At 44.3% G+C, this 11,748-nt stretch overlaps 1 protein-coding gene across 3 annotated transcripts in view; it reads right to left on the reverse strand.

Annotated features, from left to right (window-relative positions):
• Window positions 1-6,386, reverse strand: part of LOC132397131 (proline-rich protein 5-like) — a 128,561-nt gene extending 122,175 nt beyond the window's left edge. Inside the window, exons 1-3 of one of the 3 annotated variants that reach the window (XM_059975468.1) lie at window positions 6,301-6,386; window positions 4,580-4,777; window positions 2,030-2,057 (exon numbers count right to left, since the gene is read on the reverse strand). The gene's annotated coding sequence lies outside the window, so the exon portion shown is untranslated. Of the gene's footprint in view, window positions 1-119; window positions 956-2,029; window positions 2,058-4,579; window positions 4,942-6,300 lie in introns of those variants that run through there. The other 2 variants (XM_059975469.1, XM_059975467.1) reach the window with 2 other exon arrangements.
• Between the last annotated feature and the right edge of the window lie 5,362 nt (window positions 6,387-11,748).

The raw sequence follows: 11,748 nt of genomic DNA on the forward strand, positions 1-11,748 counted from the left end.
CTGCACAATAATTCGCAGCCTTCCCACCCAGTAGCGAGCGTGCGACACATTATAGAAGCCTGAACTGAAAGCGGCGGGGGTGCAGCAACATTGACCTCGATTGCTTGTATCGAACGCACTTTCGTATTTAGTGGCGGCTGTCCATTGTGCAGAACTCGCTCCCGTAATGTTGACCTCAAGCGGAACGCAGGGCGCAAGGGTTAATCTCCAGCCCACCGTGGACAGGCTTTCTGTTTTCAAAAACTTCATGTAAAATTGCGGCACGGTTGGCAAAGAGATTCCAAAAGAAAACAGGAAGAGGAGCATATGTAAAATATACGAGAACACGGTAACATTTATGAAGTGCTGTTATTTATAAGTATCACAGAGGTCACAGAATACCGCACAGTTACACTGAAAGTTGCGAATTATGTACACTCACCGCAGCTTTACCTTCGATTGGTACAAAATTAAGTGACGGGTCAATTTGCTTATGGCGGTTTTTGGAGAAAAAAAGCAATATATTACCTTCGAAATAGCTTGACTTTCCTGTGGCATTTATCACAAAGCTGAACTTTAGTGCAACATTACCTCCAAAGCACAACAGTACTACAGAGCGGATTCATACTTAAATATAGATCGTTGGAAGAATGAAATCTTTAGCTGTATTCCACTTGAAAAAAATTACATAATTTAAGAGATAAATATTAAATATTTCTGAAAATTTGGCGCCCTTATTTACAAAAGATAGGATTAAATATATAGGTGCTCCGAAGATAAAATTATTGGTTATCTGGGGAAAGAATTAAATATACATATTAAAGCTATTATGAACTCCATGGAGCATGTGGGGATCTTCCGATATCCAGACATTCTTTCTTTCATTTTTCTTCTCTTTTTTTTCTTAAGGGATATGTTTGGGGGGAGTGGTTAAGGGGAGGGGGGAAGGGTTGACAATTTTTTTTCTTTCTGTAACCTATTTGAAAATTCAATAAATTTTTTTTAAAAAACAGTACCACAGAGAGAATACCATGTTTTAATTTTAGAGCAATAAATACTTGTGGGCAATTACAATAGGCAATCGTCTCCTCAAGAGCAAAGGTTTACCAGCTTATAATCATTAGCTAGTGTTGAAATGGAATGGTGGTCTTTGACCACTTAGCTGTGGCCCGATCATAACACCCAATAAAGGCTCTTATGATCAAAGAGGAATGAACCAGGCTGAGCAAGGGAGAAACAACCTCCACTGAAGGGAGAGTCTGAGCAAGGAGAAATAAATATGAGAGAATTTCTCACTTGCAAAAATAAATTGTTGCAGGGGCTTTAATTGCACAATGTGGTGGCAATGGGCAACTCATTGTCATATAACAGCATCAGAAGCGGGAGTGGAAATCTCTGGGCCCTGCCTTGCCATTCACTGTCTGATCAGATCTGGTGGCAGCCTTGTTTCCTGCAACCCTTGATATCTCTTTATTTCAGCCTTGAGTAGACAGCTACAGCCCAATGGTAGACAACCGGTATCTCTTCCCGGGTTGAAATGGTCTAATACTGGAGGACTGCAAAGGAGCTGTGCAGAGAATGGGTGTGTGGAATGTGCTGGACGTGGTGGTGAAGGCAATCACCGCAGGGTCACGTGGGCTCTGAAAAGGGCACATCAGTGTGAAGAGAATGGAGAATACGGTTCACATAGGGGCAGAAGGGATTAAATTAATTAGGCATCTTTAGTGTAGTTAGTCTGGTGCAACACTCTGGGCTGAAGGGCCTGTTTCTATCTAGAATATATTCAATGATTCCACTTCCACAAATTGCTGGGGCAAGGAATTCCAAAGGTTCCTTCATCTCTGGGTGAAGACATTTCTTCTCATTTGCATCTCAAATGGATGACGCCTTATTATGATTCTGTGCCCTCCAGTGCAACTACCCCCTTGTGAAGGGAAGCATTCCCTCCGTACTCTCCTCCATGCCCCAGTAGGATTGCCCCTCATTCCCATTGGTACGCATGTAACCAGCTCGTCCTTTCAGAACAGCCCCACCCCTTCATCCCACTGACCTGCTGCATCAGTGAAGATCAATCCCTCCTGAAAGAAAGAAAGAAAGAAAGAGTGTTGTTTGAACAAATTGTAGAAAGGCTTATCTGTTTTTATACTTCCCTTTGCTGTTAAACCATCAGGCCTTTGTTTTCTTAAATACCTGCCGTGCCTTCATTTCCTGTAGTTTATTAATGTTGTCCTGTAGATCTGCATTGTGATTCTATAATATCTCATGATAGTCTTTTTTATTCTATCACCAAAGTAGACTATCTCTGCAAGTTTTTGCCCACTTACCCAACCTATCTCAATAGCCTCCTACAGGCTCTCTGTGTGCTCTTCACTGCTGACTTTCCTGGCTTTTCTTTTGTATCACTGGCAAATCCAGCTACAATGCACTCAGCTGCGTGGATCAAATAGAAAGTTTGAAAGCATTTAAAATGGTTCTTGATGAATTCATAAGCAAGAAAGGAAGTGATATGCAGCAGTGTGAAGAAACACTCAGAAAAGAGGAAGGTAGTGCAGAATAGAAATAAAAAATGTACACTATCTGAAAGCAATTCTTTTGCAGTGTAAAGATGAAAGATAAAAAAAATGATGAACTGGGTGTTGCAAACTTAAAAACCTACAAATTATTGTCAATACACTTACAAGTTATGGTTGAACATAGAACATAGAATAGTACAGCTCAGTACAGGCCCTTCAGCCCACAATGTTGTGCCGACCCTTAAACCCTGCCTCCCATATAACCCCCCCCACCTTAAATTCCTCCATATACCTGTCTAGTAGTCTCTTAAACTTCACTAGTGTATCTGCCTCCACCACTGACTCAGGCAGTGCATTCCACGCACCAACCACTCTCTGAGTAAAAAACCTTCCTCTAATATTCCCCTTGAACTTCCCTCCCCTTACCTTAAAGTCATGTCCTCTTGTACTGAGCAGTGGTGCCCTTGGAAAGAGGCGCTGGCTGTCCACTCTGTCTATTCCTCTTAATATCTTGTACACTTCTATCATGTCTCCTCTCATCCTCCTTCTCTCCAGAGAGTAAAGCCCTAGCTCCTTTAATCTCTGATCATAATCCATACTCTCTAAACCTGGTAAATCCTGGTAAATCTCCTCTGTACTCTCTGTTGACAATGAATCAATTCATACTTACCTGAATTTCGATCAACTGCTACAACTTTCCTGTCTGTACTCAATGCAATTCAGAATGAACATATTTTCAAATGTTGTTCCCTTGATCTCCTTTTCAAAGCTACCTCAAAATATCCTCATCCAAAATCACCCAAGCAATAGCATCTACCTTCTTTCCAAAGGATTGCTGCTTACCAAATTCTCATCTATATTTTCTGCAAATCCATATTTGGCCTCTACAGGTTTTCAACTTGGTCCTGAAATGGCCATGTTTGATGTCAGGCCAGATTTTGTTGATACTGGGTGGCACCTAGTGTTACCCCATGCCTAAACCTGACAGATCACAGAGAGCCGATCTTGCATACGTGTGGGAAGGTGGGAATGGGTCTAGACAGCAGCTTCAAGCAGACAACTGGAGAGCGTCTGCCCTGACCCAAACTCCCCCAACAGCTGGCAAACCTCATCCCCCAGCTTTGCTGACTGTCAAAGCTGAGGGGGGCTCAAAATGTCCCTGATGACTTTGTCATGTACAATATGGTGTAGAAGTCTTGGGCTCTTACAGTGTATATAGGTGCCTAAGGCTTTGCACAGTACTGTGTTTGGCAATGTGAGGCTGAGGGCATGTTTGTAAGTCTGATGGGAGCAAAGGATGTTGGGAATGGTGAGAGCGGAGCTCTACAGGAGGGGTGTGGGATGGGTGGCAGAGAAGGAGTGTTGGGGTGGGGGGGCAGAGTGGCGCTCGTCCAGGCACACCCAGCCCGAATTCATTTGATTCCAAACAGTCGATCTATTGATCATTACAAAGTGTTTCTCTGGTGCTTCCCACTCACTCCCTCTCCCTTCCTCTTTTCCCAACCATGATTCCCCTCTCCTTGCTCCCTTCCCACTCTCAGTCCACAATAGAGACCATCAGCATCAGGTTCTGACATATGTCATGAGATCTGCTTTTTTTTTGGTAGCAGTACATAAAATTACTGCAGTACTGAACAAAAGTCTTACGCACCTTGGATATATATATGTGCTGACACTTTAGCACAGCAGCATACATACAAACGGCAAAAACGTTTATAAACGGCAAAAATATTGTGCAATTAATGTAAACAATTGTTTTAAACACTTTTTGAAATTAAAAGCAATGCAAAGAACTCCAAACCACTGAACAATCCTCAAATAATTAAAAGTATTTCCTGCAGATGCTGGAAATCCGAGCAACACACACAAAATGCTGGAGGAACCCAGCAGGCCAGGCAGCTTCACTGGAAAAGAGTAAACAGTCAACTTTTCGGGCCGTGACCCTTCATCAGGACTCCATCGAGGCTTGACCTGAAACGTCAACAGTTCTCTTTTCCATAGATGCTGCCTGGCCTGCTGTTCCTCCAGCATTTTGTGTGTGGCTCAGATTTCCAGCATCTGCAGATATTCTCATCAAAAGTACTTACATTCCCCTTTCTTGTTTTTCTCTTAGTCCAACGATCTCCCACTGTAATCAGCTGGATTGTGTCTCCTGTACCATTGCTGACCTGGTGTAAGATCTGGGCACCAAATCCCCAGTGTGAATGCTGGGTAAACGCCTGCTCCTCTACTGGACTCAGAGAAACCTCACCACACAAGATCATTGTGGTACCTATTCTACAAAACTGAGTATTAGGGAGCAAGTGACAAGTTCAGTTATTTTGATTTGGTAAATTTTGACCAGTGTTGAAATCATCAATTTGCAATATAAAATGATTAAGCTGAAGTATATAGACACCTTATGCAGAGTAGAAGTGTAGCAGAGTGCGGTGGGTGTCTGGAATATTGAAAGGCCTAGATGGAGTGGACATAGAGAGAATGTTTCCTACGGTGGGAGAGTCCAAGACTTGAGGGCACAGCCTCAGAATAGAAAAAGTTTGCTTTAGAGCAGGGATGAGGAAGAATTTCTGAAGCCATGGGGTGGTGAATCTGTGGAAGTCATTGCTGTAGATGGCTGTGAAGGCCAGATCATTGGGTTTATTAAAACAGAAATTGCCTAATTCTGCTCCTATATTTTATGGTCTTATGCACTTATGTTCATAATGCTATGAAACAGCACAATTTACAATGGCAACAGCACAAAATTAGGCAGGTGACTAAGGTTATCTTTTAGCCAGCCACGTTATGATTAATTTATAAGACTCACCTGTTAAAAATCAGGGACATCAAGGGCAAAGTCTTAGAATAGAGGGACGTCCGTTTAGAACAGAGATGAGGAGAAATTTCTGTAGTCAGAGGTTGGTGAATCTGTGGAATTCATTACCATGGACGGCCAAGTCATTGAGTATGTTTAAAGCAGAGGTTGATAGGTTCTTGGTTGGTCATGGCATTAAAGGATTCTGGGAGAAAGCAGGAGAATGGGGTTGAGAGGGATAATAAATCAACCCTGATGGAATGGCAGTGCAGACTTAATGGGCTGAATGACCTAATTCTGCTCCTGTGTCTCATGGTCCAATGGTCACATTTTTGCTTCTGATGAACGGTCATTGCCCGGAAACATTATGTTTAATTATGTTTCTCTTTTCAAAGATGATACTGTGATCTGCTGAGTATTTCCAGCACCGTTTGTACTTAAATACAATGAGGAAATGGGTTGAGAGGAGCATGAATCCAATGTGCACTGCTTGGTTTGAGTGGTTTGTCTGTCTGGTGTATATTCCAATTAATTATTTGAATTCACGGAAATCTCTTCACTGAGTAAGAGGCTTTAATGTCAGAAAGATGGCTGCTGATAGCACTAATCTTTTAAGATCATTGTAAGGTTTGGAGGCTTGCATGCCTCGCTGTCCCTGTGAGCTACACAGGCTGGAGTCAGGGCTTCATGCTTTGGCTCTTGGAAGGGTTACCCATGCCAAACAGGTCAAAGGGTAGAGACCAGACGAAGATCCTCCAGACTCGGGTGTTCAGCTCAGGGCTAACAACCCTGACTGGCCAAACAAAACTGTCATGGAAGTAGCAATGAAGAATCCTTCATTGTGATGGTATTTCCGAGACTGACAGTAAACCGAGAGGAAGCTTCTGACACGACAAAGGAAGATATGAATGCTGCCGGAGATGGAAAACCTTCATTGCTGCCCTAAATAGTAAAGGTATAATGGACAAAAGAGGAATAGCACTAATGCATTTTAGACACTGCACAAGATTTTACCTGATTTAGAAATCAACTGATATTATTCTTTTTTGGTAGTCTGTAAAGCAGAGTATAAGTTTGCTGACATAGAGCATACACTCTGCCACCGACCACCCAGCCAGTGAGTTCTGTAACTCACTGTAAAACCAGCATGACAGTTCTGAAACAGTGGCACAGTCATGAAGCTGATTCACAGCAACAAAAACCTGGGCTCTGATTCACAGCACTGGAACCTAGAAACCTGGTTCTGATTCACAGCACTGGAACTTAGAAACTTGTTTCTGATTCACAGCACTGAAAACATGGGTTCTGACTCGCAGCAACAGAAACTTGGGCTCTGATTCACAGCACTGGAACCTAGAAACCTGGTCTGATTCACTGCACAGGAACTTAGAAACCTGGTTCAGATTCACAGCACTGGAACCGAGAATCCTGGGCTCTGATTCACAGCACTAGAAATCTGGGTTCAGATTCACAGCACTGAAAACCTGGGCTCTGATTCACAGCACGGGAACCTAGAAACCTGCTGCTGATTCACAGCACGGGAACCTAGAAACCTGGTTCTGATTCACAGCACTGGAAACTAGAAACCTGGGTTCTGATTCACAGCACTGGAACCTAGAAACCTGGTTCTGATTCACTGCACAGGAACTTAGAAAACTGGTTCTGATTCAAAACACTGGAACCTAGAATCCTGGGCTCTGATTCACAGCACTAGAAATCTGGGTTCAGATTCACAGCACTGAAAACCTGGGCTCTGATTCACAGCACTGCAACCTAGAAACCCGGATTTTGATTCATAGCACTGGAACCTAGAAACCTGCTGCTGATGCACAGCACGGGAACCTAGAAACCTGGTTCAGATTCACAGCACCGGAACCTAGAAACCTGGGTTCAGATTCACAGCACTGAAAATCTGGGTTCAGATTCACAGTACTGAAAACCTGGGCTCTGATTCACATCAGTGGAACTTAGAAACCTAGTTCTGATTCACAGCATTGAAAACGGGGGTTCTGATTCACAATACTGGAACCTAGAACCCTGATTCTGATTCACAGCACTGAAAACGTGGGTTCTGATTCACAGCACTGGAACCTAGAAAACTGGATCTGATTCACAGCACTGGAACCTAGAAACTTGGGCTCTGATTCACAGCAGTAGAAATCTAGGTTCAGATTCACAGCACTGAAAACCTGGGCTCTGATTCACATCACTGGAACCTAGAAACCTGGATTCTGTTTCACAGCACTAGGAATCTGGGATCAGATTCACAGCACTGAAAACCTGGGCTCTGATTCACAGCAATGGAACCTAGAAACCTGGTTCCGATTCACAGCACTGGAAACTGGAAACCCAGATTTTGATTCACAGCACTGGAACCTAGAAACCTGCAGCTGATTAACAGCACGGGAAACTAGAAACCTGGTTCTGATTCACAGCACTGAAAACCTGGTCTCTGATTCACAGCACTAGAACCTAGAAACCTGGATTCTGATTCGCAGCACTGGAACCTTGAAACCTGGATTCTGATTCGCAGCAACAGAAACTTGGGCTCTGATTCACAGCACTGGAACCTAGAAACTTGTTTCTGATTCACAGCACTGAAAACGTGGGTTCTGATTCACAGCACTGGAAACTAGAAACCTGGGTTCAGATTCACAGCACTGGAACCTAGAAACCTGGATTCTGATTCACAGCACTGGAACCTAGAAACCTGATTCTAATTTACAGCATGGAACATAGAAACCTGGATCTTATTCAGAGCACTGAAAAAGCCGGTTCTGATTCACAGCACTGGAACCAAGAAACCTGGGCTCTGATTCGCAGCTCTTGAAATCTGGGTTCAGATTCACAGCACTGAAAACCTGGGCTCTGATTCACAGCACTGGAAACTAGAAACCTTGTTGAGATTCACAGCACTGGAACCTGGAAAACCGGATTTTGATTCATAGCACTGGAAACTAGAAATCTGCAGCTGATTCCCAGCACGGGAACCTAGAAACCTGGGTTCTGATACACAGCACTGAAAACCTGGGCTCTGATTCACAGCACTAGAACCTAGAAACCTGGATTCTGATTCGCAGCACTGGACCCTAGGAACCTGGATTCTGATTCACAGCACTGGAACCTAGAAACCTGGTTCTGATTCACAGCACTGGAAACTAGAAAATTGTTTCTAATTCACAGCACTGAAAACGTGGGTTCTGATTCACAGCACGGGAACCTAGAAACCTGGTTCTGATTCACAGCACTGGAACCTAGAAACCTGAATCTAATTCACAGCATGGAACATAGAAACCTGGATCTTATTCAGAGCACTGAAAAAGCCGGTTCTGAATCACAGCACTAGAACCAAGAAACCTGTGCTCTGATTCGCAGCACTTGAAATCTGGGTTCAGATTCACAGCACTGAAAACCTGGGCTCTGATTCACAGCACTGGAAACTAGAAACCTTGTTCCGATTCTCAGCTCTGGAACCTGGAAACCCGGATTTTGATTCATAGCACTGGAAACTAGAAATCTGCTGCTGATTCACAGCACGGGAACCTAGAAACCTGGGTTCTGATTCACAGCACTGAAAACGTGGGTACTGATTCACAGCACGGGAACCTAGAAACCTGGTTCTGATTCACAGCACTGGAACCTAGAAACCTGGGTTCTGATTCACAGCACTGGAACCTAGAATCCTGGGCTCTGATTCACAGCACTAGAAATCTGGGTTCAGATTCCCAGCACTGAAAACCTGGGGTCTGATTCACAGCACTGGAACCTAGAAACCTAGTTCCGATTCACAGCTCTGGAACCTAGAAACCCGGTTTTTGATTCATAGCACTGGAACCTAGACACCTGCTGCTGATTCACAGCACGGGAACCTAGAAACCTGGTTCTGATTCACTGCACTGGAATCTAGAAACCTGGGTTCAGATTCACAGCACTGAAAACCTGGGCTCTGATTCACATCACTGGAACCTAGAAACCTAGTTCTGATTCACCGCACTGAAAACCTGGGCTCTGATTCACAGCACTGGAACCTAGAAACCTGGATTCTGATTCACAGCACTGGAACCTAGAAACCCGGTTTTTGATTCATAACACTGGAACCTAGACACCTGCTGCTGATTCACAGCACGGGAACCTAGAAACCTGGGTTCAGATTCACAGCACTGAAAATCTGGGTTCAGATTCACAGCACGGAAAACCTGGGCTCTGATTCAAATCACTGGAACCTAGAAACCTGGATTCTGATTCACAGCACTGGAACCTAGAAACCTGATTCTAATTCACAGCACGGAACATAGAAACCTGGATCTTATTCAGAGCACTGAAAAAGCCGGTTCTGAATCACAGCACTAGAACCAAGAAACCTGGGCTCTGATTCGCAGCACTTGAAATCTGGGTTCAGATTCACAGCACTGAAAACCTGGGCTCTGATTCACAGCACTGGAAACTAGAAACCTTGTTCCGATTCTCAGCTCTGGAACCTGGAAACCCGGATTTTGATTCATAGCACTGGAAACTAGAAATCTGCTGCTGATTCACAGCACGGGAACCTAGAAACCTGGGTTCTGATTCACAGCACTGAAAACATGGGTACTGATTCACAGCACGGGAACCTAGAAACCTGGATCTGATTCACAGCACTGGAACCTAGAAACCTGGGTTCTGATTCACAGCACTGGAACCTAGAATCCTGCTGCTGATTCACAGCACGGGAACCTAGAAACCTGGTTCTGTTTCACAGCACTAGAACCAAGAAACCTGGGTTCAGATTCACAGCACTGAAAATCTGGGTTCAGATTCACAGCACTGAAAACCTGGGCTCTGATTCACATCACTGGAACCTAGAAACCTAGTTCTGATTCACCGCACTGAAAACCTGGGCTCTGATTCAAAGCACTGGAACCTAGAAACCTGGATTCTGATTCACAGCACTGGAACCTAGAAACCTGATTCTAATTCACAGCACGGAACATAGAAACCTGGATCTTATTCAGAGCACTGAAAAAGCTGGTTCTGAATCACAGCACTAGAACCAAGAAACCTGGGCTCTGATTCGCAGCACTTGAAATCTAGGTTCAGATTCACAGCACTGAAAACCTGGGCTCTGATTCACAGCACTGGAAACTAGAAACCTTGTTCCGATTCTCAGCTCTGGAACCTGGAAATCCGGATTTTGATTCATAGCACTGGAAACTAGAAATCTGCTGCTGATTCACAGCACGGGAACCTAGAAACCTGGTTCTGATTCACAGCACTGGAACCTAGAAACCTGGGTTCCGATTTACAGCACTGAAAATCTGGGTTTAGATTCACAGCACTGAAAACCTGGGCTCTGATACACAGCACTGAAAACCTGGTCTCTGATTCACAGCACTAGAACCTAGAAACCTGGATTCTGATTCGCAGCACTGGACCCTAGGAACCTGGATTCTGATTCACAGCACTGGAACCTAGAAACCTGGTTCTGATTCACAGCACTGGAAACTAGAAAATTGTTTCTAATTCACAGCACTGAAAACGTGGGTTCTGATTCACAGCACGGGAACCTAGAAACCTGGTTCTGATTCACAGCACTGGAACCTAGAAACCTGGGTTCTGATTCACAGCACTGGAACCTAGAATCCTGGGCTCTGATTCACAGCACTAGAAATCTGGGTTCAGATTCCCAGCACTGAAAACCTGGGGTCTGATTCACAGCACTGGAACCTATAAACCTGGTTCCGATTCACAGCACTGGAACCTAGAAACCCGGTTTTTGATTCATAGCACTGGAACCTAGACACCTGCTGCTGATTCACAGCACAGGAACCTAGAAACCTGGGTTCAGATTCACAGCACTGAAAATCTGGGTTCAGATTCACAGCACTGAAAACCTGGGCTCTGATTCACATCACTGGAACCTAGAAACCTGGATTCTGATTCACAGCACTGGAACCTAGAAACCTGAATCTAATTCACAGCATGGAACATAGAAACCTGGATCTTATTCAGAGCACTGAAAAAGCCGGTTCTGAATCACAGCACTAGAACCAAGAAACCTGTGCTCTGATTCGCAGCACTTGAAATCTGGGTTCAGATTCACAGCACTGAAAACCTGGGCTCTGATTCACAGCACTGGAAACTAGAAACCTTGTTCCGATTCTCAGCTCTGGAACCTGGAAACCCGGATTTTGATTCATAGCACTGGAAACTAGAAATCTGCTGCTGATTCACAGCACGGGAACCTAGAAACCTGGGTTCTGATTCACAGCACTGAAAACGTGGGTACTGATTCACAGCACGGGAACCTAGAAACCTGGTTCTGATTCACAGCACTGGAACCTAGAAACCTGGGTTCTGATTCACAGCACTGGAACCTAGAATCCTGGGCTCTGATTCACAGCACTAGAAATCTGGGTTCAGATTCCCAGCACTGAAAACCTGGGGTCTGATTCACAGCACTGGAACCTAGAAACCTAGTTCCGA

Source organism: Hypanus sabinus, chromosome 7, assembly GCF_030144855.1.
Source record: "Hypanus sabinus isolate sHypSab1 chromosome 7, sHypSab1.hap1, whole genome shotgun sequence".
In the NCBI taxonomy this organism is placed as follows: Eukaryota; Metazoa; Chordata; class Chondrichthyes; order Myliobatiformes; family Dasyatidae; genus Hypanus; species Hypanus sabinus.